This window comes from Ammospiza nelsoni, chromosome 7, assembly GCF_027579445.1.
Source record: "Ammospiza nelsoni isolate bAmmNel1 chromosome 7, bAmmNel1.pri, whole genome shotgun sequence".
NCBI classification, from domain to species: Eukaryota; Metazoa; Chordata; class Aves; order Passeriformes; family Passerellidae; genus Ammospiza; species Ammospiza nelsoni.
The window spans coordinates 14,611,987-14,617,986 of NC_080639.1; the positions used below are offsets into that span (position 1 = coordinate 14,611,987).

Below are 6,000 nucleotides of genomic sequence, written 5' to 3' on the forward strand. Positions count from 1 at the left end.
ACCCTAGGGAGAAAAAAGAAGTTTGATTTGTATCTCCCATAACACAGGAAGTAAGCAGAAGGCAGCCCTGTGCTCTGTTCTGAGCAATGGGGTTGTCATCAAACATATCAAAAGAAACACAGTTTGTTACACTTTATCATAAAACAGATTTTAAAATGGAGTGCAGAGTTGACCATTAACATGCTAGCACTTTGCATCTAGTTGTGTATTGGGTAATATTGCTTATGCAAGTAAATTATGGGCTGAAGTGTTTTATTTTCTGTTTTCTGGCTAAATGGATCTTCTATATCCTTTTAGCAGAAAGCAGCTGTCAGCAACCTGCTCAGTCACATTGAAGTGCTGTGTATCTTAGGCTTCAGTTTCAGAGGAGAATGCTGCTCCAGTTCTGTCATCGAGCCATACTGGATTCCATGTTTTCAATATGGCTATGACACAATTTTTCTTGGCCACAATTCAGCCATGGAATTTTGTCTTCCTTGCATTTCTGTTAGAAAAAGGTAACTGGTGAACTGTTCCATCTGAGCTTTCATGCAGTCACACATGGCTTCTATGATACATATGTTGGGGCGTTGTATGGATGTCTGTGTACTGCGTGTGGACAGTGTGGATTGATACGCACACGCCTATTACGCTATTTCAGTTTGTGTATGTGGAGAATGTACCTGTTGGTTATCTCCTGATATATACTCATGCGTACCTATATTAAATATGTATATAGAGTGTAGACGTCCTGCATATACATGTGTATATGTTACGAAAATTTGGTTGGCATTTTTTTTTCTCAGTTTTTTTTTTTTTTTTGCAAATTGCTGTCCCTTATTACTTATTCTCACTGAAGCTGCATTATATAGAAGAAATGGAGAAATGTGTTATCAAAGTTTTATTTTAAAAAGGAGACTTTTAATTATCTAAAGCCATTTGTAATTGTCTTTTGAATTTTTACTAGAAGGGTTGTTATTTTAAAAAGGAAAAGAAAAAAAAGGAAACAAAAAAAAACAAAAGCAAGCAGACAAGCCCTTATTCTCACCCTCGTTTAGGTGAAAGAAATGGAAACACAAGTTTCTAAGTATTTATTTCGTTTAGATGTTTCTGAGGCATACAGTAATTACATTCTGCCCCATCCCCCTTTTGTCCAATTATAATAAATGATTCATGATTTTCTTTTCCCCTCATTACTTTTGTAAATCATTGTTCACCTCCTACATTCAATAGTACTGATATCACTAAGGAGATTTCATGTCCTTCTGTCCTTTTTAGGAGAAATACCAGTGCATCACTATTGTGTTTCATTTTAACATACTTTGTGGAGGATGGATGTTTTTATTGAAGATGTCTGTAACCCGTCTAACTTATTTAATGTGAGAAGCCTTCATTGGAATCTATCGTCCGTTTGTTTCCAACAAATTCAAGTTTCTGCAACTGTTTTTTTCACCAACATGTTAAATAATTCCCTTGTTACTTTTATGCCTGAGGTTTTAAAATTTGGCTTTGTTTTTTGGGATTTTTTCCCTCTAATTCCCAAAAATATTTATCTGCAAATGGAGCAAAAGAGATATCAGAAGCTCGACCAATATCCTTTTTCCAGTTCAGGGTAAATATATTTATCCTAGACTTGATAAAATAAGGTGGCAAATGGACAATATGAAGTGCTTAGAGGGAATGCTCTCTCTTTTTAAGGCTGTCTCCGAGAAGTTTGTGTTTGGTGTCATTTTAAAGGTAGCTTGATCATGCTTTGATATCAGAAACAGCCTTGTAACAAAGAGCCTCATACAGTTGTTCGGTCACTAGAGTTTAAAATGTAAACAAGTTGCAGTGGGAAAGCAAAGGTGAGGCAGTGTATTTTGAACCAGTGAATTGTAGCTTGCAAATGTACCTGATTTTGAAGTAACTGCATGGTAGCAAGGATTAGCAGTCTCTTACACCCCTTCCTTCTTCCCTCTCATATCTGACACATGTGTTCAGCATACCATACATTGGGAAAAATAAGCAACTTCCTCCAGCAAGGCTAATCCACTGAATGACTGCTTAAAGGGAACATACAAACGGGCACTGCCGCGTCCCGTCTCATGGTATTAGCTGGAAGCCTGGCTGATACGCACAAACAGCCCAGCCCAGCTCGCTTCTGTGCATGTGTCCCTTGGGGACAGTGTGGTGAACAAGGGCTCCTTCCCTCAGGGGCCCTGGCAGCAATGGCAACTCACACCACCTCTAGTGCTGGAGGCTCACGGACAGCATTCCAGGGGTGGGGAGGAAAGCTTGTGTTTGTACTTTCCCTTTAAATAGGAAAGGTTGGCTCACATGTTCCTCATACTTCTCAATGAATGTACTGTATTACCATTTAAAAAAAAAATCAATTAAATGATAATAGATTGGTCTCCTTTTGTTATCTGGTCCTTGTTTAATTTGTTTAAGGGTTTTTGTATACAAAAGTTTACATTTTTATGTATATTTTTCTTGTGTAAAAACTGATGTAATATGTGTATAAAACACTGTATGTATTATCTGTATATAGTGTGACAAAATGATTTTCTTTCTTTCTTTTGGATGTATTAATAAATCTTGCTGTGAAGTAGCTGTGTTTACTATGATGAAACCCTCTTCTCCAAGCCATTTTGCCAAGTCCAAGTGTATGGATATTGCCCAGGATTAAACCTACTCCATGAAGTGATTTTTTTTTCCTTTTAAAACATATCGTAAGTACAGTTATTAAACTGTCCTTTGCTTAGATTGCTGTAGAGTCTGAGTTGGCTCTTGCTTATTCTCTGTTGCTTTCTAATGACATTAGCTAATTAGTTTTGCTAACAACCTGGGGTCTTCAGTCGCAGTCCTGGTTCTAATTATAGTGCTTTCTAGCTCTGGATCACTGGTCTGGGGACCAGATCCTCTTCATCCTGTTTTCCAGTTTGAGGAAGTATAATTTAAGGGATATAGAATAGAATTTTCTCATGTATGTTGTTATGTTTTCTGAGATTTAAAAATATATATACTTGCTTCATCAACAAAACTGGTTAAGTTGGAGTTTGGCGTTATTTGGTGATAGCATGTGGATGAGAAATGATCTTGCTTGGTGCTCTGCTCAGCTCTCAGGCAGGCTTGCCCGGCCAAGGTATGGATATGACCTACACTGGTCAGACACTAGGAATTCCCACCACACTGTTTGGACACAGCAGCTGTTTGTGCCACCCTGTGCCAACAGGGCTGCCTTGGCTGGCACTGCCCTTCCAGTGCCAAGGCTGAGCTCCCAGAGTGGCTTTTCCACAATAGCTTGAAGGATGTCCTCTCTTTAGGCAGAACTACCCCTTGGACACTTCACAGTAAGTAGATGGCTGCTGCATCTCCCTGTCACCATTTGTTTTGTGAAGTCTTTCTTCTCTGCTTTCTGACACGAGAGTTTGTGCTTTCAGTGGTGTTTGCTTTGCTTGTCTGTCTCCATCTCCAGTGTGTTTAAGGTTGTGACTTGTGGGGGAGCAGCTGTGTCCTTGGTGAGGTCATCTGCCAGGTTCTGTTTTTCATTAGCAGTCTCAATGCTGACCTGGTCATCAGAATAACAACCAACAGAGATTGATGAGAGAGAGATTCAGTAATTTGACTTGTCTTTTAATGAACAGTGGCCCAGCTATTCTAGACAGCGTAATTAGGGCAGCATTTCACAGTACCTGGTTGTAATGCAGGCTGAGGGGCAAGTAATGTCAGTGAATGGTGTAGTCTTTCATGCCAACAGGTGCTGCAAAGGTTTTGTGGCAAAGATGAAACTGCTCTAATACCTCGTGTTCCTGGGAGATGGGAGTGCACTGGAAGTGCTGCATCCAGACCTTTATCAAAACAGAGTCATGACAGAAAAGAACAGATGCTTAAAGCCAACTAAAGGACAGTACAGCAGTGTAAGTTCAGTGCAATATGGCTTGAGAAAATCTACCTCAACCTTGTCCTTTCTAGGGAATTCTCAAGGTTATGGGCCTGACACAATTGGACGCTCTAGGGGTAGGAGAGATGAGGCAGTTCTGGTCTGTTACTGATGCAATTCTGGCTGTGCATGTGGATATTACAAAGCTGATCCTTCAAACTGCTCCATCTCAAGTAGCACTCAAGAGGGCAAGAGGAAGAATAGACAGTTATGGAGAAAATACTTGTTTAAAGTCTGCTTTTAAGAAAACAGCAACAGTGAGTTGCTGTTTGGTGTAAGATTTGAGGCTGTAATGAGGACTAAGAAGGTGGAAGTTAGGAAAATGGGGGCTCTTCCCTGGGGATGACTCCCTGGCAGAAGCAAATGTGTCCACTCTGGTCCTGAGCAGGACATTCCCCAGTGTGATGAGAGACTTGATGGGAGATGGATTGAGACTCCTCTGCTGACTAAGGCAGAGACTGACTGACCTGTGGCTTTTTTCCCCCCACTATTTTCATGAACAACACAGAAATGCTGCTGTTAGAAAATGATTGCATGACTCTCAGTCTGAAATACAAAAGCAACTGGTCATTGTTCTAGTGCCACATTTCAAAACAAAAATAGGTTTTGTTTGAAGTATCAATTCAGGAAGAATGTGGTACATTTCTCTTTGTATTTTAATAGTCCTCTCAAGCTCCAACAGTAGCTTTTTAATAGCTGGCAATTATTTTCTCAGGAAAGCTCATGTAGTTTGTTCTTGAAAAGCAAGTGACATTTTGTTACAAGAGCAAGTGTTGCTCTGGTATTCGGTGAAGCAATTGGAAGGAGAAACCTTGATTAAATTTGGGAGCTGGCTTACTACAGAGGTGAAGACAACCTGTCTCCCACCGTAGTTACAGGCAGGAAAGAATGGGGGCCATCTTCCACAGTATCCCCTGGACCCTACACCTCAAGCACGGGGTTGGTACTCTGCAGCTTTCAGGTCTGAACTAGAGATACAGGATGCTTTTTTAAGGGGCTAAGAGATCAGTATCATATTTGCTGGCATGAGGTTCAGCCCAGGAATGGCTGCCTTGTTTTATTGTTATTGCTAATTTATAAATTGTGGAAAGTGCCAGTGAATCTAAGGAAAAAATGGTACCACTGAATCTAAGGAAAAAATTAAAGTATTGTGCTAGACATGTCCCTGAAGGCAAAGTATCTTTGATATTGAGGTGAATTCTTGTATTTCTGTGGGGGAACAGTGGCACACGAGTTTTGTATCTACATCCAATACCTCCCTTGACAGATGTCATTAGGACCAAGAGTCTCAGGCCTTGTTCACTGCCCACATCTCATTTGTGACTTCTCCATGGTGTAGAGGAGAGGCAAACTTCTCCATGGTGTAGAGGAGAGGCAAACTTCTCCATGGTGTAGAGGAGAGTCCTGCAATGTAACTCAGTCTGGCTCTGTTTCTGCTCAGCTTGTGCACCAGTTTCAGGTTCCTGCCTGTTCAAAGTGTTTACTTTCATACTGTGCAACTCTGGCGGAAAAACCCCCTTGTAATCAGCCAGCCCCAGGGCACTCCTGCAAATCTGATTTGTGGGGCCCTGCTGTGGTGCCTGCCAGGCAGCTGATGCTGGCTGGGCAGCTGGTGCGGCCCTAAATGCTGCCACATTCAGCAGTGCCTCTCACAGCTCCCATGTGTTCAGCCAGCCCATGTTTCCTGGGAGGGTGTCGTGGGCTCCAAACACTTCCAGCTTCCCCATTGCAGCTGTGCTGGATGTGGTGCTGGCCTTTTGCAGCAGTAGAGAAAGAAAGTGCTCTGGTGACTGGGAGGGAAGGGTCTTCCCAGCTGCTGACCAGTGCCATGAGCCTGTGCTGTGAGCCAGGGAGGGCAAAGGCTTGTGTCAGGAGCACAGCTGGTATTTGATAGGGCACCCTCCTGTCTGTCTAGTCCTGTGTCAGAGCATCTACAACATAACAGCATACAGCTCATGCTAAAAAGAACTTCACAGATGAAAAAAATCCTGATTTTGAGTGTGTTGAAACCTTTCTTCTCAAGCTGCAGCTTTCTTGCACCAAGACTTTGCATGTGCTGAGAGTGGCAGCACTCAGGAAGGAATGCATTGGGTCCA

The 6,000-nt window shown here is 41.8% G+C and overlaps 1 protein-coding gene across 1 annotated transcript in view; it reads left to right on the forward strand.

Annotated features, from left to right (window-relative positions):
* Window positions 1-2,725, forward strand: part of INO80D (INO80 complex subunit D) — a 45,649-nt gene extending 42,924 nt beyond the window's left edge. Inside the window, exon 13 of the mRNA XM_059476134.1 lies at window positions 298-2,725. The gene's annotated coding sequence lies outside the window, so the exon portion shown is untranslated. The remainder of the gene's footprint in view (window positions 1-297) is intronic.
* Window positions 2,726-6,000: the final 3,275 nt, after the last annotated feature.